This window comes from Rhincodon typus, chromosome 13, assembly GCF_021869965.1.
Source record: "Rhincodon typus isolate 14 chromosome 13, sRhiTyp1.1, whole genome shotgun sequence".
Taxonomy (NCBI): Eukaryota; Metazoa; Chordata; class Chondrichthyes; order Orectolobiformes; family Rhincodontidae; genus Rhincodon; species Rhincodon typus.
Genome location: NC_063344.1, coordinates 30,001,823 through 30,027,610, shown reverse-complemented (window position 1 = coordinate 30,027,610; position 25,788 = coordinate 30,001,823). Strand labels below are relative to the sequence as shown.

Below are 25,788 nucleotides of genomic sequence, written 5' to 3'. Positions count from 1 at the left end.
TGATGCATCTTAAATTTTTGCGCCAAGTTGGTGTCAATTGTACATCAAAATACATAATAGCATGGAAAAAAAGATTCATTTCCTCATCATAACATTTATTTATGCACAGGATAATACCTTGACTCTCAAATGTCAATCTGTTGTCTGTGAAGAACTAGGGTCGACTTTTACATGAGCAATATGGAAAATGCCAGACTTTTTTTTTGACCAAAAATGGGGGGTTGACTTTTACATTGGATCAACTTTTACTCGAGTATATACAGTAATTGGTTGATGCCCAAACCCATTAATTGAGTCAGCACAGCTGGTTTGTTGGCACATCTGTTGTGGGAATGAGAGTTTGGTTATCTTGACAGATTTATGAGCCGTTAGACTTTTTTTACATGGATATCCCAATAATGTTTGCTAATCTGACAGATTTATGAGCTTCTCAAATATTTCCCAGGTATTATTATAGGGCTTGAAAATTATATTTATAGTGTATTTTGGGTGGATGGGTTGGGGAGTGTGGGGATGGGCGAGATGTGGGTCTGAGGGGTATGTAGGCTGAGTTGGGGTGAACAGTATGAATGAATTACCTCCAGTACTTGGGCAATGCCTCAGAAAATAGAGGCGGCCCTTTTAAACTTGTTACTTGGACATCACCTGACTTGACCCATTTCCAACTCCCTGCCATGAAAATAGCATTGGCAGGCACCGTCAGTGGGATCATAAGATTGGAAAATCTTCTGAATCCTGTTTCCACCTCCAGAATGAAATCCGGCAAAACCATTAACTTATTGATTGCTTTTTATAACAATCTACTTTTAATAATTAATGCATTCAGATTCTTAAATCTCTGCTCCTTGACTGTGCCTAATTTCACCATTTAGATAACACTTTGATTTATCTTTCTATGTCCAAAGTCACTAACCTCATAATTTTTCACATTTTGCCACGATTCTGCTCATTTGCTCAATCTATCTATATATATTTGAAACTTCCTGCTTCCAACTTCATTGTTTATTGTCCCTGATAACTTTGCGCCATTAACTAACTAGGATGTACAACCTGTATTCCTTCGTGTCATTAATAAGTATGGTGAAAGCTTGAGACCATGGAGGGGATCCCTAAGGAGTCTCTCCCACCTCCTTAGCAGTTACCAACCCAAGCAAAAAGGCTCCCTCCAATTCTGTTGCACATTTATTTATACTAATACTCTCTTTATGGAAACTTACTGATTCAAATGGCATTAGAGTCTTGACCACCTTAGCCTGATTGTCAGGAATCCTGTCTTTGTAGATGCGTCACCTCTCTCCGTATTAAGGTTTTCCAAAGTCTTTTTTCCTTAATTGTTCACTTTTTGCTTACTGACTTTGTTCCGTGTAAATATAGGGTGTATCAATTAGGAGAAAACTTCTGATGATGATTTAGTAATGCCTTGCATGAAACACTGGACTGTTTCCATTGTGGCTGGTTTTACAATTATGGCATGACCAATTTGCAAAGGCAGTCTTCTTTAGCAATGTGGGATGTAGGAATTTATTGTTGGAAAGATTGACGAGAAATGTAGGGAGATGTAGTTTTTAAAAATATTATATTGTATGACTTGTCTTTAAGCTAAAATAACACTATGGAACAATATTTATTAACTAAATACAACGAGACACATTTCTTGTTTGTGAACGCTTCTCTACAAGAACAAAAATAGCAGCACATTAATTAAAATGAAGACCAGAGAAAATGAGAGATGAAAAATCGACTAGTGTTTCATTGTTGCTGATTTTATATTGTGCAAAAATTCTAAATGACTCGAGGACATATATCTTCAGGCACAGTGGCATTGCAAAATATCCCCGTTTTACTTATTATTAAAAGGCAAAATGTATAACAGTTTTAGAAGCAGAGAAATAGACATGTTCAGTGTGTAGGAATTTCTCAGCAGTACAGCTCAGCAACTGGGAGATACAAAACTGAGGCCTTTACAATGCCTCCCTTACTGGACGGAGGGTACTATTACAGCATGACCAATTTGCAAAGGCAGTCTTCCTCAGCAATGTGGGATGAAGGAATTTATTGTTGGAAAGATTGACGAGAAATGTAGGGACTAGTCATTAAACCAAAAACCTTAAGGTTCAAGTATGAATGGTCATTATACTTCCCTAACAATTTTTTATGGACCAGTAGCTTTTACAGCTGAGTTCTTCTGACGATCCAGCAGAATCTCAAATTTAAACAGCAGCTGAGAGCAAGAAATATATAAATCTTTAAACTTATTTGCAGACTGAATGAAGCAGAAAAAGGCACTGGAAATATGTTCAGATCAATTTTTCGTTTCTGAGTCAGGGTCAGAAGTCTGAATCACGATGCACTGCAGCATCTCTGACAATTCCTACTTGTTTGTCTGTAAATGTTGCCAAACTGTCTTGGGCAAGAGCCTAGAAAAGTAGCAATGTGCTTCTATTTTAAGAATGCACTGTACTTGTGTCAAATGTTGGAGACTTTAAAGTCAGTCTTATGCTTATAGTTTCCAGCACATGAAAACCAGCAGAAACCAGGCACATGGTCAGTTGAAATTGCCCACATTATTTACTTATTCTGGAGCTGCTGGACTCCTCACCACTCCCTACCTGCACTCACCTATCACCATTCCACCTACCTTCCCTAGCCCCACCCCTCCTCTCTATTTATTTCAGAGCTTCCCTTCCCCCTCCCCTATTTCTGAAGAAGGACCCCAACCTGAAACGTCAACTTTCCTGCTCCTCTGATGCTGCCTGGCCTGCTGTGCTCCTCCAGCTCCACGCTGTGTTATCTCTGACTCCAGCATTGGCAGTTCTTACTGTCTCTTCCAAATTTTAATCCACTTAACTAAGCAGGTGGTAAAATAAATTGCTGGTGTTAGGCCTTGATATTAACAAGGGCCGCGTAGGGGGTGACACAGCAGCTCAGTGGATAGCACTGCTGCTTCATACATCAGGGACCCGGATTTGATCCAGCCTTGGTCTGTGTGGAGTTTGCACATTCTCCCCATGTCTGCATGGGTTTCCTCCAGGTGCTCCGGTTTGCTCCCACAGTCCAAGGATGTGCAGGTTAGGTATTTTGGCCTTGGAGAAAGTGCCCATAGTGTTCAGGTATGCAGGTTAGGTGGAATGGGGTCACAGCGGTAGGGTAGAGGGGTAGGTGTGAATAGGATGCTCTTCAGAGGTTCAGCGTGGATTCAACGGACTGAATGGCCTGCTGCCACAATGTAGGGATTCTGTGATTCTATGATATACACGGGTGCGGGTGGGTAGATTGGGGCCCTGTTGTGTACACGTTTCTAAGTCCATGTTTCTCTGCAGCAATTATCTTTTAACCCTGATATGTTCGCAGTTGGCAGGCAAAAAGCAATAGAACTGGCAAATGACACATATTCATCTGATTTGTCTGGGTATACTTCAAAATGGAGGTTCAGCATGACCAGTATGTTCACTTCCAGCTGTTACTTTCCAAGAAGTCATTGAAGCGAGGCTGGTCAAAGTCATTTCTAGAATATTCAAGTTGAATTGGAAGGACTTTCGAAAGACACTGGAAGATGAAAACTGGCATGGCAGGTAAAAGTACATCCAGTGGAAAGCTAGGTGTAACTTGGGACTCATTTTTGTGATGCTACCTGTCTGCCAAAAAATGCACTGCATGGCAAAAGAAGTCAGAAGACATATTGTGATTGTCTCAATTAGCTAATGAAAAAGTAACTTTTCCTCAGTTCAATGCCTAGCTTGCCTGTTAAGTTATGTGTGATTTATATTAATTTTAACATACTTATCATGATAAAATGTGAAATCATGTGCTTTGTTATTTCTATTGGTCATTTGGATAATTTATCATATTTAACTGCTGTGTATGACAATGAGAACAAAATCAACTGTTTATCCACTAAATTCCAGGCAATATTATCCTAATTTATGTAATTGCTCATAATTTTATCCTTGAAGTCCAGGAATAATTGTAATGAATCTGTGGAGCACTTGCCTTCAAGATCAGTACATCCTTCCTAAATTGTGGCACCCAGAAATACTTTCAGTACTCCAATTGTTGTTTACATTGGACTTTTTACCATTGCTGAATGGTTTCCATTCCTAGCATTCTGGTTCTTTTGATATAAAGATCAATATGACATTAGTATTTTGAATTTTTTTTGTATCCGTGGATCTCTAAGCCTTTCCACTCTGAACCTTCAATGAGATCAGAGGTTTTAAATTCTATCGGACAGCTACAAAAACACAGTCTTTTAAACTCGGGTGGTTTGGGTTCTAATTATGTCATAGATCTTCACTGCTTTTTTCTCTATAGTTTTCATTTGCACAATTTACAGTGGACCCATTTTTGTCCTCGTCCCTTGCTTTTATCTTTCAGCCCTCTTCTGTCAGGGAAAACGAACAGACCTGTGAGTGACTGTAAGGGAATGAGTTCACCTGATGGATGCAGTGTATTCTGTGATGGTGACTATCAGTCAGATACGTTATATTACATAAAATTTGGGGTAAATGGCAGTGCGAGGGCATGGATAGAAAATACTTTTGAAACTTACATAGTTCATCATGTGACTTTTTGCATCTATGTTTGATAAGGCAGAGTAGGTAGTGGTGTACATTACAGGCAGTAGATGAATCTGCAATTCTAATCGCCTTTTTATGACATGGTTATGTAATTTTTGTGAACCCTGCACTGGATCCACTAATTGACTACAATATATTTCTGCTGCTGATACCCTCAGAAACATCCCACATGCCTTCTTGGTGATGGCAGCAGGTTCCATCTGACCATTGACAGAAAAGATGACCTCCAATTGGCTCCTCAATGCAAACAGAAATACATCAAGCTACGTTATTACGCTGTTAAACTCTTAAATGACCTCAGTCCATCTTTAAACTTTGCTACAGAAACAGAAATTGCTAGAGAGATTCAACAGGTCTGGCTACACCTGTGGAGAGAAAGCAGAGTTAATGTTTCGAATCCAGTGACCCTTCTTCAGAACAGGTCACTGGACTCGAAATGGTAACTCTGCTTTCTCTGCACAGATGTTACCAGACTTTGAGTTTCTCCAGCAAGAGAACTGAAGACCCAGAAGTACGATTATAACTAGAAAATCATATTGAGATCAAATGTTCAGATGTAGCAAGCCTCTTATGGATTTGCAGTTGCTATTAACTCCCCGTTTTCTCCATGCTACTCCCAGTCACAACCTAATATCAGCCCCAATGTAAATAGTTTATTAATTATGGAGAAAATCCACCGAAATAACATTTATTTCCAAGTTCTTTCTAATATAAAAGGTCAAAGGCCCTCAAATTGAATTAATTATAAATATATAAATGTGCATAAATATGCAATGGTGCAAAATTACTTTGCATTATCATTGCAAATTATAAGATGTCTTAATGAGTATTAACTATTTAATCTCTTTGAAGTCTTTTGCCAAGAAAAAAATTCTTCAACCTATGTTTTATTGAGTTGATCAAGAAAAGTTGTTCTCAAGAATTGTAATTCTCGAGCCTAAACCTTTGTACAGAGTTCAGATTTGTGGTCACTATGTTTTCTGTGGGCAGAATAAAACTGTAGACTAGTATTTAAAAATGTAAAAAATTGAAGCAGTAGTGGCTACATTTAATAAGGTCCAGCTTTGATTGTCAAACAGACCATCAGATCAACTACTTCTAAAAAGGCAGCAGTCAAATCTGCATGGATGATATGTTATCATTTTACGTCTATGATGGGCATAGTATTTTTCAAATAAAAGTTTGTACTTCCTCTCCAAGCCATGCTTTTCATTGTGCTCTCAAACCTTTTGGTTTTGCTGAAGGAGAATAGTTGAAAGAATCATCCTGTGCCAGAAGAGTAGCAGCATTTTGGTATACATGTATGATTCACATTCCAAATTGAACATCTGGTTTAAGCTGTTAAAAATGTTGAATAGAGAAAGAACAAAGGAAGAATTTTTTCTCTATAGTTCTCGGAAAGTAACAGTATATTGGCAAAGACTGAAGTGGGTATTTTGTTCTTCATCTCAACATGAGATAGTTGAGGTTGTTTTGTTTTTTAAAGTGAGAAAGGGGCTATAATGAACTTTCTGGACATAGAATCATAGAATAATACAGTGATGGGTCCGTTCGGCCCACCAGAAAAATCTACTCTAAATCTAGACAAGTCCCACTTTCTAGCACTTAGCCCATATTCCTAAATGTTATGACACTTAAGTATATAAAAGCTATTACTAAACACAGTAATTTTTATACCAGTGTGGTTATAAATTGTATAAAGGGATCAAGCCTTCATTTGAAATAAAAATTGTCAACTTTTATTTGCTAAAGGCAAACTCTTTCTCTTTGCACTTCTTGGTCAAAGAGAAGAAACAGATACTTAGGTGGAAATTTGAGGAGCACCTACTGTCTACCTACTTGTCTTAATAAATTGACAAACAAATGAACACTTGGAGGAATCAGCTGGTGCTCCTGGGAGTGGAAAGCAAAGCGGTTAGGAGGAATTTAGTTATGTGAGAGACTAAAAAGATAGTGGGAAGAAAATTTGCAATTAGCTCTCGGAACTGTGAAGGTGGGTCGAGCTTCCTGATGGTAGGCATTGGGAAGGTCTCTTGCAAGGATTTACAAACTCATTGCAAGACCAGCTTATCAGAATTACATTCACCTTCCCAATAATGTTCTCTGTGATGATTTCTGATTCTAGACTGCATAAGAGGTATGCTTGTGCAGTACTATACTTGCTGGCCTTGGAAGCGAGTAGCTACTGCTTGGTTCACTTTGGCAAGCATTTGTTCTATACTGTACCATAAATGTGATCAAGTGATGGTAGTCTAGATCATAGAATCCCTGAAGTGTGTGAACAGGCCCTTGGGCCCAACAAGTCCACACCAACCCTCAGAGCATCCCACCCAGACCCATCCCCCTATAACCCACCTAATCTACACATCCCTGAACACTACGGGCAATTTAGCATGGCCAATCCACCTAGCCTGTACATCTTTGGACTGCGGGAGAAAACCGGAGTACCCAGAGGAAACTCACACAGACACTAGGAGAATGTGCAAACTCCACGCAGACAGTCACCTGAGGGTGGAAATTGAACCTGCGTCCCTGGCGCTGTGAGGCAGCAGTGCTAACCACCCAGCCACTGTGCTGCCCGACAAGTTGCCTTTGGCATAGAGGATGACCAAGGGAGGGAAGCTGGTGTAAAGCACAAGTAAATATTGCCTCCAAGGTGCAATAGTTATGTCACCATGAGGTGGAAAAGGTTTTGAAATGTAAATATTTAGCAGAAATTGCCATATGGAAGGAGGGCATTCATGCCAATCCTGGTATATGAAGTAGAGCTACGTACTGTAATTTCATTTTTCACCACTTTCCCAAAATCCTGCAGTATTCTTCCTTTTCAAATTCTCAAATTGCCTTTTAAATTATGTCTAGTCTCTTTCCCACTAATCATTTATGTTTTATGATATATATATTTTATACTTCTGTGTGACAGAAAATGTTGAAACTCCCCCTTTTGTTCTTTTAGTGATTATACTCCTCTGGCCATGACCATTATTTACTGATCAGCCAAGCAGCAGAAGTAACTTTTTACTATTCACCCTGTCAAAATCTTTTGAGAATTATGAAATACATTAGGTCAAAATAAAAGCCATTATGGTTTGTGACACATTCTTGTTGTCATTTTGATAGCCGCCCTGTCTTCAATCAAACAGCCAAAACCTAACTCTCATCCTATCCCAACAAAAGTAATTGAATATAGAAGTATGAGAATTGGGAGAATTGTATGGATGAAAATTATTTTAGGCCCTACCATCATTCGGTGGTACAATTTACAAGAAAATTGCAGCCTAATGAACTGAAACGTGCTCTGGAAAGTATTATAAACCTTTTCTAATCTTTAGGTTGATTTTAATTTCCTGCCAAGCTTTGCTACACCATAAAAAATAAAAAGCAGCACAAAAGAAGTAAAAGCTCATGGTATTCTAATACTCAGATCTAATGCATATTAATTTTATATTCCAAAAAGCTAGAAAGAGACTTAAATTTATGGATTTCTAAAATCAGATCCTAATTAAAATTAAATATTTTTATGTGCTGACTTTTTACTTTATTGTATCCTTTTTAAAGATTTAAAAAGTGTTGATAAACTTTATTCTTCACTAATTCTTGGTCCTTGCAATTAGATTTGAATAGTAGTGATAACTAGATCAATATGATTTTGTGTAACCACTTTTATAATTGTCCTGCTAAATTGGACCAATTCTTATACTCACTGTTAGGATGTACTTGCAAATTCTATCCCATCTGAGCATCAATATCTATTCTAATCATAAGTGTTCAGATTTCATTTCTTTTTATTTGAAGCATTGTATGTTCATACAGAACTGTGAGTTCGCTTATTTCAGCACAATAAATTGATCCTTACTTAGTTTTAAGCCTGACACAGTACTGTTTATAATATTACGCATGACATGCTGTGGTCTGATGACTGCTCGTTTAAAAAGTGCTGTACATGAGTGGCTCAGCACCCCACCACAAAGTGGTTCTTTTATTCTCTGTTTAGCTTGAGTTCATTACTACTTAGACAGCAACTGCACTCAGTTAGTCACAGACCATTGTTCAGTGGCGTCCTGAAAATAGGAGCAGGAAATGTGAACTTGTAGATGTTTCACAGACAGATGAAAATCCAGACAAGATGAACAGTGAAATATTTTATCAGTTTACAGAAGATATCCAGGGATGTTTGGACTTTGGAAAATGTCTAGGTGCGTATTTATTTAAGTTTTTCAGATATAAGTGGTACAGGAAAAGAAGACTTTAGACACTGAATCAACTCAACTGCTGTGTCAAACATAATGCAATTTCATGTCTGAGGTTATACCGTTCAGCGAGTTGTTATCAACTTTGTTTTCGATGCAATAAATTGATAATATTTCAATTATACTGTTTCAAATTTTAAATGATTGTTAAAAGAAAAACTTTTTGCAAATGTTTTTACTGTCCTCAATATTTTTATATCAGATTTCATTTTAGAGCAAGTTTAGATTTTGTTCTTAATGCTGAAAGAATGACTTTCACTGTTCATCTTGAGTAAACTGACCACATACTTTCACAAGCTTGTCAACAGAGATTTCTACAAATCCAATGTCTGTTTCAGTGTTATCCCTTGAGAAACTATCTGTTGTGTCTATGAACAGGGCAAGTAACAACAAGTCTTTTCAACCAGTAAGATTGAAATATTCTCATTGAGACAGATTACAAACCAGGAAGCAAAAGATAAGAAATATAGGGCTGAATCTTATGATTTTTGGCTAAGTCCAAGTTGCACTGAATATTTGAAGTGTTTGTCACTGTGACAAATAGCGAATTTTCTCACCTTATATTACCAATCCCACTTCAATAATTACTTACCATGTCCCTGTTATATCTCTCATGACTGATTTCCACTCCATCTTACCATGTGCTGTTCCTGAATAACTTATCACTGAGCAGATATACTGGAACGCACCACCACCCGTTGTGCTTATACTATTTTTAAAAGTACATTGTGCATGCAGACAAGTACGTGCAGTCAGTAGCTGCCCTGCATAGTTGATGACATTTGCACCAGATATGCCAAAGAGTGGAAATTGGCTCCTCTGTTTTGCAGGCTGGGTGTTGGAGTTCCTACTAGATGGACTGGTGCAAAGGTGGGACTTTCTTCTCCTCTAGCTGAGGAGGGCATAACAGCAGGCCATGCCAGCCTGGACCATGTTTGTGACCAGGATTAAAATAATCTCAGTCATCTGAAGGAATGCATTGCAATAAACACCAATGTAGGGGACCATCTTCCGTCTAATACATCATACTCCCTCTATCTTTGCTACTGTATCCACCTCCCATCAAGGCTCATACTGTAACACTTTCACTACTGTCTGCAATGTCTTCCCCTCTCGCCCTTACCCATCCCAACCCCACATATCACTAATTCTTCATGCCATCTGCTCTTCCTCACTTTCTTGGGACACCTCCCCATCTGTGCCAACAGTAAAAGCTGTGTCATCCACTTTCATCTTCCATAATACCTGCCTCTCTCTCATTCCATGAGGAGAGCAGCTGACAATAGGGTACAAAGAGTCAAGATGGGTGGTGTGATGTCTATCATTCCACTTCTCACCCTTTTATGAGGAGAGAATCCTGTCTCTAACCACCATGAACACGGCCTGGACTGGTATTGGAGGACCCCCCGACATGCTATGCCAGGAACCTCTGAACAAAGGCTAAACCCCTTGACTTGTTCAAGGACAGGAGTGAGACTGCAAGCAAGACAGGCAAGTGGCCCTTGATGTCTGGAACACAGGAGCCTCAGTCTTTGCACTTTTCCAACTGTTTTAAGGTTCTTTTAAATCGTTTGCAAGATAATGGTCAAATGAACTAATTGACCACTGTGGTATGGAAAGCTGTTCAAGTGCGGGGAGTAGAAAGGGATGTCGTGATTGTAGGGGACAGTGCAGTCAGAAGGATTGACACCATTCTCTGCAGTAAAGAGTGTGAATCCAGTTGGCTGCCCAGTGCCAGGGTTTGAGACAGCTGCTCAGAGCTGGAGAGGATCTTGTGGTGGGGTATAAGATCCAATCATCATGACCTATGCAGGTATCAATGACATAGTCAGGACAACGAAGAAAGTCCTGCATAGTCAGTATGAAGAACTAGGCACAAAATTAAAAAACGGAATCTCAAAGGTCACATGTCGTCATGGATTAAAAACTGAGCTACAAATTGACATATGGAAAATCAGGTTAGAGAGATCAATCTGTGATTCAAACACTGGGGTGAGAGGAGTGGGTTCTGGTTCATAGCACCAATACTGGGAAAAGTGGGATAGAACAAAGAACAAAGAAAATTACGGCACAGGAACAGGCCCTTCGGCCCTCCAAGCCTACGCCGATGCAGATCCTCTAAACCTGCCGCCTATTTTCCAAGGATCTGTATCCCTCTGCTCCCTGCCCATTCATGTATCTGTCTAGATACATCTTAAATGATGCTATTGTGCCCGCCTCCACCACCCTCTGCGTAAAGAACTTTCCACGCATATCTCCCTTAAACTTTTCCCCTCTCACCTTGAAATCGTGATCCCTAGTAATTGAGTCCCCACTCTGGGGAAAAAGCTTCTTGCTATCCACCCTGTCTATACCTCTCATGATTTTGTAGACCTCAATCAAGTCCCCCCTCAACCTCCGTCTTTCTAATGTAAATAATCCTAATCTACTCAACCTCTCTTCATAGCTAGTGCCCTCCATACCAGGCAACATCCTGGTGAATCTCCTCTGCACCCTCTCCAAAGCATCCACATCCTTTTGGTAATGTGGCAACCAGAACTGTACACCGTATTCCAAATGTGGTCGAATCAAAGTCCTATACAACTGTAACATGACCTGCCAACTCTTGTACTCAATACCCCGTCCGATGAATGAAAGCATGCCGTACGCCTTCTTGACCACTCTATTCACCTGCGTTGCCACCTTCAGGGTACAATGGACCTGAACACCCAGATCTCTCTGTGCATCAATTTTCCCCAGGGCTTTTCCATTTACCGTATAGTTCGCTCTTGAACTGGATCTTCCAAAATGCATCACATCGCATTTGCCTGGATTGATCTCCATCTACCGTTTCTCTGCCCAACTCTCCAATCTATCTATATTCTGCTACATTCTCCGATAGTCCCCTTCACTATCTGCTGCTCCACCAATCTTAGTGTCATCTGCAAAATTGCCAATCAGACTATCTATACCTTCCTCCAGATCATTTATGTATATGACAAACAACAGTGGTCCCAACACAGATCCCTGTGGAACACCACTGGTCTCAGTTCTCCATTTTGAGAAACTCCCTTCCACTACAACTCTCTGTCTCCTGTTGCCCAGCCAGTTCTCTATCCATCTAGCTAGTACACCCTAGACCCCATGCGACTTCACTTTCTCCATCAGCCTACCATGGGGAACCTTATCAAACGTCTTACTGAAGTCCATGTATATGACATCCACAGCCCTTCCCTCATCTATCAACTTTGTCACTTCCTCAAAGAATTCTATCAAGTTGGTAAGACATGACCTTCCCTGCACAAAACCATGCTGCCTGTCGCTAATAAGCCCATTTTCTTCCAAATGTAAATAGATCCTATCCTTCAGTATCTTCTCCAGCAGCTTCCCCACCACTGACGTCAGGCTCACCGGTCTATAATTACCTGGATTATCCTTGCTACCCTCCTTAAACAAGGGGACAACATTAGCAATTCTCCAGTCCTCCAGGACCTCACCCATGCTCAAGGATGCTGCAAAGATATCTGTTAAGGCTCCAGCTATTTCCTCTCTCGCTTCCCTCATTAACCTGGGATAGATCCCATCCGGACCTGGGGACTTGTCCACCCTAATGCCTTTTAGAATACCCAACACTTGCCCCCTCCTTATGCCGACTTGACCTAGAGTAATCAAACATCTATCCCTAACCTCAACATCCATCATGTCCCTCTTCTCAGTGAATACCGATGCAAAGTACTCATTAAGAATCTCACTCATTTTCTCTGACTCCTCGCATAACTTCCCTCCTTTGTCCTTGAGTGGACCAACCCTTTCTCTCATTACCCTCTTGCTCCTTATGTATGAATAAAAGGCTTTGGGATTTTCCTTAACTCTGTTTGCCAAAGATATTTCATAACTCCTTTTGGCCCTCTTAATTCCTCGTTTCAGATTGGTCCTACTTTCCCGACGTTCTTCCAAAGCTTTGTCTGTTTTCAGTCGCCTAGACCTTATGCATGCTTCCTTTTTCCTCTTTGCTAGTCTCACAATTTCACCTATCATCCATGGTTCCCTAATCTTGCCCTTTCTATCCCTCATTTTCAAGGGACATGTCTGTCCTGCACTCTAATCAACCTCTCTTTAAAAGCCTCCCACATATCAAATATGGATTTACCCTCAAACAGCTGCTCCCTATCCACATTCCCCAGCTCCTGCTGAATTTTGCTATAGCTGGCCTTCCCCCAGTTCAGCACTCTTCCTTTAGGACCACTCTCGTCTTTGTCCATCAGTATTCTAAAACTTATGGAATTGTGATCACTATTCCCAAAGTAATCCCCTACTGAAACTTCACCCACCTGGCCGGACTCATTCCCCAACACCAGGTCCATAATGGCCCCTTCCCGAGTTGGAGTATTTACATACTGCTCTAGAAAACCTTCTTGGATGCTCCTTACAAATTCTTCTCCATCTAAACCCCTAACACTAAGTGAACCCCAGTCAATGTTGGGAAAAATAAAATCTCTCATCACCACCACCCTGTTGCTCCTACATCTTTCCATAATCTGTCTACATATTTGTACCTCTATCTCACGCTTGCTGTTGGGAGGCCAGTAGTACAGTCCCAACATTGTTACCGCACCCTTCCTATTTCTGAGCTCTGCCCATATTGCCTCACTGCTCGAGTCCTCCATAGTGCCCTCCTTCAGCACAGCTGTGATATCCTCTTTGACTAGTAATGCAACTCCTCCACCCCTTTTACCTCCCTCTCTATCCCGCCTGAAGCATCTATATCCTGGGATATTTAGTTGCCAATCTTGCCCTTCCCTCAACCAAGTCTCAGAAATAGCAATAACATCATACTCCCAGGTACTAATCCAAGTCCTAAGTTCATCTGCCTTACCTACTACACTTCTCGCATTAAAACAAATACACCTCAGACCACCTGTCCCATTGTGTTCATCATCTGCTCTCTGCCTACTCTTCCCCTTAGTCACACTTCATTATCTAGTTCCTTACAGGCTTTAGTTACTACCTCCTTACTGTCCACTAACCTCCTCATTTAGTTCCCATCTCCCTGCCACGTTAGTTTAAACCCTCCCCAACAGTGTTAGCAAAAGCAGCCCCTAGGACATTGGTTCCAGACCTGCCCAGGTGTAGACCGTCCGATTTTGTAATAGTCCCACCTCCCCCAGAACCGGTCCCAATGTCCCACCTGTACTCTTGGAACATAATACATTATACATAAGATGTGGTGTGACTGGTGTTCTCGCCAGCTGCACAACTGAGTAGGGAGAGGGGATCTCCAACTAAATAGTGGGGGCAAAGGTTCAAATTAGGAAACCGAAAGAACTGCGGATGCTGTAAATCGGGAACAAAAACAAAGCTGCTGGAAAAGCTCAGGAGGTCTGGCAGCATCTGTGAAGGAGAAAACAGAGTTAACGTTTCAGATCCAGTGACCCTTCCTCAGAGGGACTCTTGATCGGAAGGAACGGAAAGAACAAATCTAAGTAAATCATCAGATGAGTCTAGAGCTTGCAAAACAAATAGAGGACAAAACCAAAGACTGTAACATTGAAACAAAGCAAATGAACTGATGTGCAAATGGAAATGAATTAGCACAATCTGGTGACCCAGGGCTGAAGGATGATGACATGAATGTTGAATTGTGTAGGACATTTAGGGGGGATAGGAAGCTGGGAAAAGGTGGAGGGGTGGCATTGTTATTTAGTAGGCAGTGTTTGCTGATACCAAAACAGCAGGGCAACTGTGCCTGCATGCTCACTCGGAAATGTGCATGTGCACAGTTCCAGATAGCTTTACGTTGTTGAATCATGCAAACTGTGCTGTCCGCATATGCACAGAACAGGCGTGGCATTGAAATGGGGTCTTGCAACAGAAAAGGCCTCCAGGATCTGTTGGGAAGGGAGCTTTTTCCCTTTGCCTCCAACCTGTTCTCCTTCCTGGCTTTCTCACCCCCACCTGTCACTCCTCTGCTTCTCTCCAGGGTCCTGTGCCAATCTCCCTCTCTTTCTGGGTCTCAATCTCCACTGCACTCTCTCCCGAGGCAAAGTAATATGTAGAGTATTGGTCATCTTATTTAAGAATAATTGTAACTGTGCTGGCAACAATTGAGAGAAGGTTTACAAAACCAGTATCTGGAATGGAAGGGTTGTCTTTTGTAAAGACCATGTCTTTTTATTTCTGTGCATTTTAAAATTTTGGGTTGAAATGAGAAAGAACTGTTTTAAAATCAGTATTTTAAAGGATTGCTGCATGTGTTGAAAAGCTGTAACCTGACAAACATTGTGTAAACGGCTATTTGAACAAGCAGTAACTAAAATGGTTATAGCTGAATTGGAGCCAAGGAGTTCTGGTGAAATAGTGGAAATCCAGCCAGCTATGCCCAGAGTCTTCATAAAATTTAAGGATTTTAAAATACGAAGTTCCTCAATTTACCTGATTTTCACAGACAGGTTTCTGTACTTAACAAAAATGACAATTTACTAGAAGTAATTACACTCTAGCTGCAGGGGAATGGGATGGATTGAAATACTGACTGAATTGATTTAGAGTCATAGATCTGCACGGCATGAAAACAGATCCTTTGGTCTAACTTGTCCATGCTGGCCAGATATCCTAATTTCATGTAGTCCCATTTGCCAGCATTTGGCCCATATCCCTCTAAACTCTTCCTGCTCTTATACCCATCCAGATGCCTTTAAAGTGTCGTCATTGTATCAGCCAAAACCACTTCCTCTGGCAGCTCATTCCATACATGCACCATCCTCTGCATGAAAGAGTTGCCCCCTAGCTCTCTTTTAAATTTTTTCCCTCTCACCTAAACCTATGCCTCTTAATTTTGGACTCCCACACTCAGGGGAATAGACCTTGTCTATTCACCCTATCCATGTCTCTCATAATTTTATAAACCTGTATAAGGTCACCCTCAGCCTCCAACACTCCCACGAAAAATAGCCCCAGACTATTCAGCCTCTCCCTATAGCTCAAACCCTCCAAACCTGGCAACATCCTTTTTTGAACCTTTCAAGTTTCACAACATCCTTCTTATAACCAGACCAGAATTGCACACAGTATTCCAAAAGTGGCCTAACCGATGGCCTGTACAGTTGCAACATGACCTCCCAACTCCTGTACTGAACTCACTGACCAACAAGGACAAGCGTACCAAATGCCTTTTCACTATCCTGTCTACCGGCGACTCCACTTTCAAGGAACTATGAAGCTGCATTTCAAGATCTCTATTCAGCAACACTCCCCAGTACCTTAGCATTTAAGCGTATAAGTCCTGCCCTGATTTGCCTTTCCAAAATGCAGCACCTCATATTTATCTAAATTAAATTCCATCTGCCACTCCTTGGCCCATCAGCCCATCTTATCAAGATCCCATTGTACCCAGAGATAATCTTTGCTGTCCGCTACACATTCAATTTTGGTATCATCAAACTTACTAACCATCCCTCCTATGTTCACATCCAAATCATTTATATAAATCGACAAAAAGCAGTGGACTCAGCACCGATCCTTGTGGCACACTGTTAGTCACATGCTTCCAGTCTGGAAAGCAATCCTCCACCACCACCATCTGTCTTCTACCTTCAAGCCAGTTCTGTATTCAAATGGCTGGTTCTCCCTGTATTCCTTGTGATCGAACCTTACTAACGAGTCTACCGTGAGGAGCCTTGTCGAACGCCTTACTGAAGTCCATATAGATCACGCCCACCACTCCGCCCTCATAAACCTCTATGTTACTCCTTCAAAAAATTCAATCAAATTAATGAGACACTATTTCCCACGCACAAAGCTATTTACAGAGAGTGATAGACTGAATGGCCTCCTTCTTTGCTATGTTAACTCTCAGTATGTGTGATTCTATGAAATGATTTTTACCTGCCCCTTGAAACACTTGAGGGCTTCGTGTCACCTCAATTGGCATTTTGTCAGCAGCTGGGGAACCCAACATGTGAAACATTTCACGATAAATCATGGCACCTTACCCACAGGCCCAGAATGAGTGGAAGGCTTCCTCCTTTATCAGCACTTTACACCAATAGAAGGGCCATCCAGCAGCACTGGCCACATTCAGAGCAATGGACGACTTACCACAAGCAAGCCTGCTCCCACCCCCACGTGACACTTGACATGCCCCCAAGTGTCATTTACCTTGATTTGAGGGCACACAGCCATACATACTCCACCTTCCTCAGGTGCAGCACCCAGCAGTGGCCACCAGTGGCACCACCAATTGTTTGCCATCAGAAAATTGTGGCACAAGGTCCTGCTGCAGGCCAAAACAAGATCCCTCCCCCACACCCCAGCTTTTGGAGCTGGCAGCAATGACCCTGCCACCTCCAAAAATTGTGGCTTGTATGTCTATGATTCTATTATACAGAAAACCTGAACCCATTTAAATGATGAATCAGGTATTGTTCCCAACAATACTCTGGGTATATAGTTTACAGCAGAGATTGCTTTTTTTCAGTAAATTTAAAAATATACTATCACAACTTTAATCTAGTTCAACACATTTTCATTCTGATGATGCAGAGAAAATGTACTGTTGATCAGTTTGATGTGTTAGATTTATGGCCAAAGCTTCCAATATGTTTGCGTAGTAAATGAAAAATGAAAAAATGACTCAATCATTAAAATGGTACCAACAATTGATTCATAACTTCTGCACTAAAAATTGGGGAAAAAAGTTGTTTAGTTTCTGAATGGCGTAGCTCTGGAATTTATGAACTCTTTGTGATTTTTATAAATGACTTGGATGAGGAAGTGGAAGGGTGGGTTAGTAAGTTTGCCAATGACACGAAGGTTGGGGAAGTTGTGGATAGTGTGGAGGGCTGTTGTAGATTGCAGCAGGACATTGACAGGACGCAGAGCTGGGCAAAGAAGTGGCAGATGGAATTCAACCCAGAAAAGTATGAAGTGATTCATTTTGGAATGTCCGATTTGAATGCAGAATACAGGGTTAATGGCAGGATTCTCGGCAGTGTGGAGGAACAGAGGGATCTTGGGGTCCTCGTCCATAGACCCCTCAAAGTTGCTACCCAAGTTGATAGGGTTGTAAAGAAAGCGTATGGTGTGTTGGCTTTCATTGGCAGGGGAATTGAGTTTAGGAGCTGTGAGATTGTGCTGCAGCTCCATAAAATTCTGGTTAGACCTCACGTGGAATATTGCCTTCAGTTCTGGCCGCCTCATTATAGGAAGGATGTGGAAGTTTTAGAGAGGGTGCAGAGCAGATTTACCAGGATGCTGCCTGGACTGGAGGGCAGGCCTTATGAGGAAAGGTTGAGGGAGCTAGGATTTTTTTCATTGGAGCGAAGGATGAGACGCGACTTGATAGAGGTGTGCAAGATGATGAGATGCACAGATAGAGTGGATATTCAGAGACTTTTTCCCAGGGTGGAATTGACTGTCACAAGGGGGCATAATTTTAAGGTGATTGGAGGAAGGTGTAGGGGAGATGTCAGAGGTAGGTTCTTTACACAGAGGGGTGGGCATGTGGAATGCGCTGCCGGCAGTGGTAGAGGAGTCAGATACTTTAGAGACTTTTAAGCAACTCTTAGATAGGCACATGGATGATAGTATTATGCAGGGTAGTTTGATCTTAGTAGGATAATAGGTCGCCACAACATCGTGGGCCGAAGAGCCTGTACTGCGCTGTGCTGTTCTATGTTCTTTAAAAGAATGTAGGTTTAAAATAAAATATATGGCACTCATTTACTGAACACAGTATATTTCACACATCAAAAGGTTATGGATATGAAGCTATTGGGGGTCAGTTGGTTCATTTGGTTGGACAGCTGGTTTTGTAATACAGAATGATGCCAATAAGATGGGTTCAATTCCTGTGCAGGCTGAGATTACTGTGAAAGTCTCTCTATCTCAACCTCTCCTCTCACCTGAGGCATGGTGATCCTCAGGTTAAACTACCACCAGTCATCTCTCTCGAATGAGAGAGAGCAGCCCTATGGTCTGGTAAGGCTCTGGTAACTTTACCTTTGCATTTTGTAAAGCCATTAGAAGCGTCAGATACATTTGTTAATAATAAGTACGTGGTGCGAGAAATATTTACACAATGACACTTAAATTATTTAAAATTTGATATTCATTCATTTTCTTGATTCAACAGAGCTGCCTCAATTTAATTGGCATCATTAGATCAAACTTTAGTCTCGGCATGTTAGCAGCAGGGTAGAACTGGACCATCTGACGTTTGAAGCAGATCATCGATGGCTACAGGGTTAAGTGAGTACCAAAATTGGGTTAGCTAGAAGACCTGTCTTGGTTCTCTGGGATTTTGTTCTCCCCTCCACATGACGTTCCATGCCACTTTGATAGCCATTCACCATGGGCAGACCTCAGAGCCATGTGAGATTTTAAAAAAAAAACTTGTAGCAATGTCACTCCGACGGACTTGTTTGTGAAATAAAGTTCACATTCAAGAAACACATTAACATCTTTCATATTGCTTAAAGTGTTTAATCTGTTGTTTAAAAAAGTCTAATTTATTCTAAAATGAAAATCACTATACTTTTCATGCAGAAATTCCTCCAACTTGTTCACAAGCTATTTACTATTTGCAAATGTGATCCTAGTCATGTTATCTGACAAATGATTAATGTGCTCACATCAACTAAAACTTTCAATCATTTACTAACACCTTCTGATGCACTTAACATTGATGCATTAAACCAGTAAAGAGAGGGATTTATGTCAAATGCGTTACATGCTCATATTACAACCATTTATCTTATCATGTTGCTGCACTTTCCCTCATAACTGTCCCATGTAGGCTCTGGAAATCTGTTTTGCAGGAATTTGAGCAGAATGTATAAAGCCTGAAGGGAGGAGTGAGTTCAAAGTGAATGTTCCTTCTGTGACGCCTACACTAATCAACGCGTGCAATAATTTCCAGATTATAGTCTTCAAATCCACAAGTGACTGTTGTCTACCTGTTCATCAAGTAAAACTACCTCGTAATTTTGTTTTCTTAGAGTCATAGTGCTGTACAGTATGGAAATAGACCTTTTGGTCCAACTTGTCCATGCTGACCAGATATCCTAAAATAATCCAGTCCCATTTGCCAGCATTTGGCCCATATCCCTCTAAACCCTTCCTGTTCATTTACCTATCCAGATGCCTTTTAAATGTTGTAATTGTACTAGTCTCCTCCACTTCCTCTGGCAGCTCATTCCATACATGCACCATCCTCTGTGTGAAAGAATTACCCCCTAGGTCCCTTTTAAATCTTTCCTCTCTCACATTAAACCTATGCCCCCTCGTTTTGGACTGGTTTTATAAATCTCTATAAGATCAAACTCCACCTCCACGCTCCAGGGAAAATAGCCACAGCCCATTCGGCCTCTCCCTAAAGCTCAAACCCTCCAACCCTGGCAACATCCTTATAAGTCTTTTCTGAACCCTTTCAAGTTTCACAACATCTTTCCTGTAGCAGGGAGACTAGAATTTCATGTAGTATTTCAAAAGTGGCCTAACCAATGTCCCGTACAGCCACAACATGACCTCCTAACTGCAATACTCAATGCGCTGACCAATAAAGGCAAGCGTACCAAACACCTTTTTCACTATCCTATCTACCTGTGACTCCACTTTCAAGGAACAATGAACCTGCACTCCAAGGTCTCTTTGTTCAGCAACACTCCCCAGTACCTTATCATTAAGCGTATAAGTACTGCCCTGTTTCGCCTTTCCAAAATGCAGCACTTCACATAGATCTAAATTAAATTCCATTTGCCACCCATTGGTCCAAGCTCAAGATCCAGTGGTACTCTGAGGTGATCTTCTTCGTTGTCCACTACACCTCCAAGTTTGGTGTCATCTGTAAACTTACTAACTATAACTCCAATATTCACATCCAAAACATTTAGATAAATGATGAAAAGCAGTGGGCCCAGTCTGAAAAGCAACCCTCCACCACCACCCTCTGTCTTCTACTTTTGAGCCAGTTCTATATCCAAGGCTAGTTCCCCCTGTATTCCATGTGATCTAACCTTGCTAACCAGTCCACCATGAGGAACCTTGTCAAATGCCTTACTGAAGTCCATATAGATCATGTCCACCACTCTACCCTCATCAGTCCCCTTCGTTACTTCTTCAAAAATCTAAATTAAGTCAGTGAGACACGACTTCCCATGCACAACATGGAAACTGTCCCTACTCTCCCACATCCAACAGGAAGAGCACATCACTCTACTAAATGCAATCTTTGTACCTTAACAATCTACAGACCCAAACTGTAGCACAGTCTTACTGCTCTAAAAAACACTGTTTCTGGCTAATGTATTACCTATGTTTTATATTTTTAAAGTTTAATCAAGAGGCAGATCTCAATAAAACATATAATCAAGAAGGAACCCACTCTACAATAGTTAGTAGATTTGTAAAAAAAGGTAAGGTTACAGTTTAAAAAGCTACTTAGCTGCTTCCCTGCTATGAGCTCTCCCACGCAGGTTTCTCCAAGGTCAGCTATGAATTTCACTGTTTGTTAATTTTTCTTAGACAAACTCCGATGTCCAGAGATACTTGAAATCAAACAGCAGAACAATCAGCTGTGCAGATTCACTTCTGAGTCAGACAGCAGTGCAAGTTTATTTCTCCATTTCATTCACTTCCCATGCAGTCACTGCCTTTATCTGTCTTCCTCCTTTTAAAAGTGCCATTGTTTTGATTTTTTTTCTCCCCCCCCAAAGTTTCAAAACAATGCAACGGCTTTTAAAACAGTAATTATTGCTCCTAGAATTCAAGGAAATGAACTTCAACACTGAAAATACCTCAAAAATGGAGCAGCTCTTACAGCCACAACTTTTCCCTGTCCTCTATGGTGGATTACCTAGATGTTCTCATTTGAAGTACTGTGTGCGTAGCTGTTTGCAATACAGCTAAATTTTATTTTGAAAAATATTTGCATAAGCATGTTCTGCATCTTGTTGTACTGCATCTATTGTACTTATGATCTGGATGTGAGTTGAAAAAATTGTATTTGTTGGTTTTCCTAGCAGTATTTGGAGCTGTATTAAATGACTGTGAATAGTCTACAATGCAATATGAATTTAAACATACATTTAAACATTCCAAGCTGGCTGTTTTAAATAGGTGGTTAACTTTCCAATTACTGTAATTTCCAATATATTTGGAGGAAGGGCCAAAATGATGGGTCTGCAACAAGCACAACAAAAGCTGATACTTGGCAAAATTTACAGCAGTATTTTCCTGCCACTGAAAACAGGCAAAGTTCTTGACAAGGTTCAGAAAACTGGAGAGGAGGAAGGAAATTTAAAATTACACTTCCGCTTTCAACATATGAAGTAAGAAAGGAAAATCAAGTCTGCTGTTCTTTCTTAAGTTCAAGTGAAAGAAATTTTTATATGCTCGTTTTCCAGAAATTGTAAGTACTCTGCTTCGCTATTTTCATTTTGTTTTTCTACCAACCACTAATGGAAAAGTTATTCAATCAAGAAGCAAGTGGGAGAATCTAGAGTGAGTTAGTCGCCTTAAAAGTCTTGGCTTTATAAACTTTAAAATCATACGTGAAGTGATTATTTGTTATCAGTACAAAATGTGACTTTTAAAACCTGTCTCTTGGTTAAGACTGTAGTGCATAGCATAAATGTTGAATTATTTTCCAGCAAGTATCCAATCTACAGTGCAAATAAAGCATTCATTTTCATTTCCACATGGTAAGTTTCCATTGGGTTAAACTATTCTAACATATTCCTGTTAACACTTCAGTTTGGTTTTTTTAAAATTAGTTATCATTCTACTGTGTAATGAGCAGTGAATTGAAAAAAAAGTTAAATTTGAGAAATAAATTCAGATTGAGAAATACCTTTTGAAATTAGTTTAAAGAAATTAATATGGAAATATTTGTTTAATAATAGGGAATAGAGCATACTGCAATCGAAAAATGCTCTTATAATTGTATGTTACAAATATGCATATGCTGAATCTAGTTGACAGTTTTATCCTTTTGCTTTATAGTAAAATAGTGAAAAGCCAAGATCTTATTTGAAGTTACAAGTAGTTAGTCATTGCTTTATGAATCTCAGTACTTCTACTCTAGATAAGATTATATTTTAAAATATCTATAACATTGCCGGAAATACTCATTGTGCACATTGTGGGAGCAGATGCTGCAAATTGGAAATATTATAGATGGACCTATTTGTGAATTAAAATAACTTGTTTTAAATAAAGTTGGTGTTAACAACTTCATGAAAAGGTTTTTCACATAAATTATTAGAATAAGGAATATTTAACCTTTAGTGACTCTTGAAACCCGATTGCGATGTTTAAAGAAGAATTAGGAAATGATGTGCTGACACTTATTAAAGAATAGAAGAGAAAAAGAAAATGCATTTACATACCCACATGATCAGTCTAAGAAGTGGTGCCCATTTTGGAACAAATCAAATAATAGAGTAATGACTTGTATATTTTGTTGGTTAAACTCAACGTCTAAGTTTACAATTCTGCTCTTTCCTCAGAATGTCAATGTGACCTTTAATCCATAGTGATATAGCAGATGATTTCTGGACTGGGTTACATGCTACTTGGAAAAAGCTTTTGTGAGGATTCTTTTTTATAGTTTCAAACAAGCCCTTATGAAGTGGCATAATGGTTCTTACTGTGTTCATCTGTGGTCTTTTGTTGACTGTGCCATTCTGCGTAAACAGGCATTTCCTTAGGACTTTTTTAAAGTAGCAACATTTCTGGAACTGTGCAGATATTTTGAAATCATCATTAAATGTTCATATTAGCCATTCATTTTAGTTTAGTTGTGAAGTTGTTTGCTTGAAGGTGATGTGATTGAAAATCTGTATATACCGTTCACTTGCTGCTATTACATACAGTGTATTTACCCAAACCCACCTTTCCTGTGAAAACATTGAAATATCTAGAGGTTTGAGTAAACTGGATTTAATGGATTTTGAACAAGAGCATAGAAACAGTTATAAATATCAGAAGATTTTGAAGAAACCAACAACATCTGTTGAAACGGTGATGTTTCAAACTTTGCCACCATATCGGTTTTAGAATGCACAGTTCAGCCATTTTTTAAATGAACTTTAAGACAAAACAGTGTTTGATTATGGTTGCTTCCTGATAACAGTACATTTATCTAAATAAATTATCTGATCTTTGTGCTGAGAAGTATAGCAGGGGCATATGATTTTCATGTCATTGACTTGCTCAGTGGTTCGGTACCATGCTTTCATGGGGGAGTGATTCCACTATAATCATAGAATAGAATGCCTACAATGTGGAAACAGGCCCTTCAGCCCAAGAAGTCTACACCAACCCTCAGAGCATCCCACCCAGATCCATCCCCCTATAACCCACCTAAACTACACTGTGGGCAACTTAACATAAGAACATAAGAACTAGGAGTAGGAGTAGGCCATCTGGCCCCTCGAGCCTGCCCCACCCTTTAATAAGATCATGGCTGATCTTTTTGAGACTCAGCTCCACTTACCCGCCCACTCACCATAACCCTTCATTCCTTTACTGTTCAAAAATTTGTCTAGCCTTGCCTTAAAAACATTCAGCGAGGTAACTTCAACCGCTTCACTGGGCAGGGAATTCCACAGATTCACAACCTTTTGGGTGAAGAAGTTCCTCCTGACCTCAGTCCTATATCTGCTTCCCTTTATTTTGAGGCGATGCCCTCTAGTCCCAGTTTCACCTGCTAGCGGAAACAACCTCCCTGCCTCCACTTTATCTATTACCTTCATAATCTTATATGTTTCTATAAGATCTCCCCTCATTCTTCTGAATTCCAATGAGTATAATCCCAATCTACTCAGTCTGTCCTCATAATCCAACCCTCTCAACTCTGGAATCAACTGAGTGAATCTCCTCTGCACCCCCTCCAGTGCTAGTATATCTCTTCTCAAGTAAGGAGACCAAAACTGCACACAGTACTCCAGGTGTGGCCTCACCAGGACTCTATACAGCTGCAGCATAGCCTCCTTGTTTTTAAACTCCATCCCTCGAGCAATGGCAGACAAAATTCCATTTGTCTTTTTAATTACCTGCTGCACCTGCAATCCTACTTTTAGCGATTCATGCACAAGGAACCCAAGTCCCTCTGCACAGCAGCGTGCTGCAATTTTTTACCATTTAAAACATAGTCCATTTTGCTGTTATTCCTACCAAAATGGATGACCTCACACTTACCAACATTGTACTCCATCTGCCAGACCTTTGCCCACTCACTTAGACTATCTATATCCCTCTGCAGACTTTCAGTGTCTTCTGCACGCTTTGCTCTACCACTCACCTTAGTGTCATCTGCAAATTTTGACACACCACACTTAGTCCCCAACTCCAAATCATCTATGTAAATTGTAAACAATTGCGGTCCCAACACTGATCCCTGAGGCACACCACTAGCCACTGACCGCCAACCAGAAAAACACCCATTTACCCCTACTCTTTGCTTTCAACTGGTCAACCAATCCTCTATCCATGCCAATACATTACCTGTAATACATTGGAACTTTATCTTATGTAGCAGCCTTTGGTGTGGCACCTTGTCAAATGCCTTCTGGAAATCCAGATACACCACATCCACAGGTTCCCCATTGTCCACCATGCAAGTAATGTCCTCAAAGAATTCCATCAAATTAGTTAAACATGACATACCCTTCATGAATCCATGCTGGGTGTTTCCAATGGGACAATTTATATCCAGATGTCTTGCAATTTCTTCCTTAATGATAGATTCAAGCATTTTCCCCACTACCGAAGTTAAGCTAACTGGCCTATAGTTACCTGCTTTTTGTCTACTTCCTTTTTTAAACAGTGGCATCACATTGGCTGTTTTCCAATCTCCAGGAACCACCCCAGAGTCCAGTGAATTTTGGTAAATAATTACTAGTGCATTTGCTATTTCCCCCATCACCTCTTTTAGTACCCTGGGATGCATTTCATCAGGGCCAGGAGACTTGTCTACTTTT

At 40.4% G+C, this 25,788-nt stretch overlaps 1 protein-coding gene across 1 annotated transcript in view; it reads left to right on the top strand.

The window, feature by feature from the left end:
• The window catches only part of mcf2l2 (MCF.2 cell line derived transforming sequence-like 2), a 314,201-nt gene that overhangs the window by 57,973 nt on the left and 230,440 nt on the right, over positions 1–25,788 (top strand). The gene's annotated exons all lie outside the window — the stretch shown is intronic.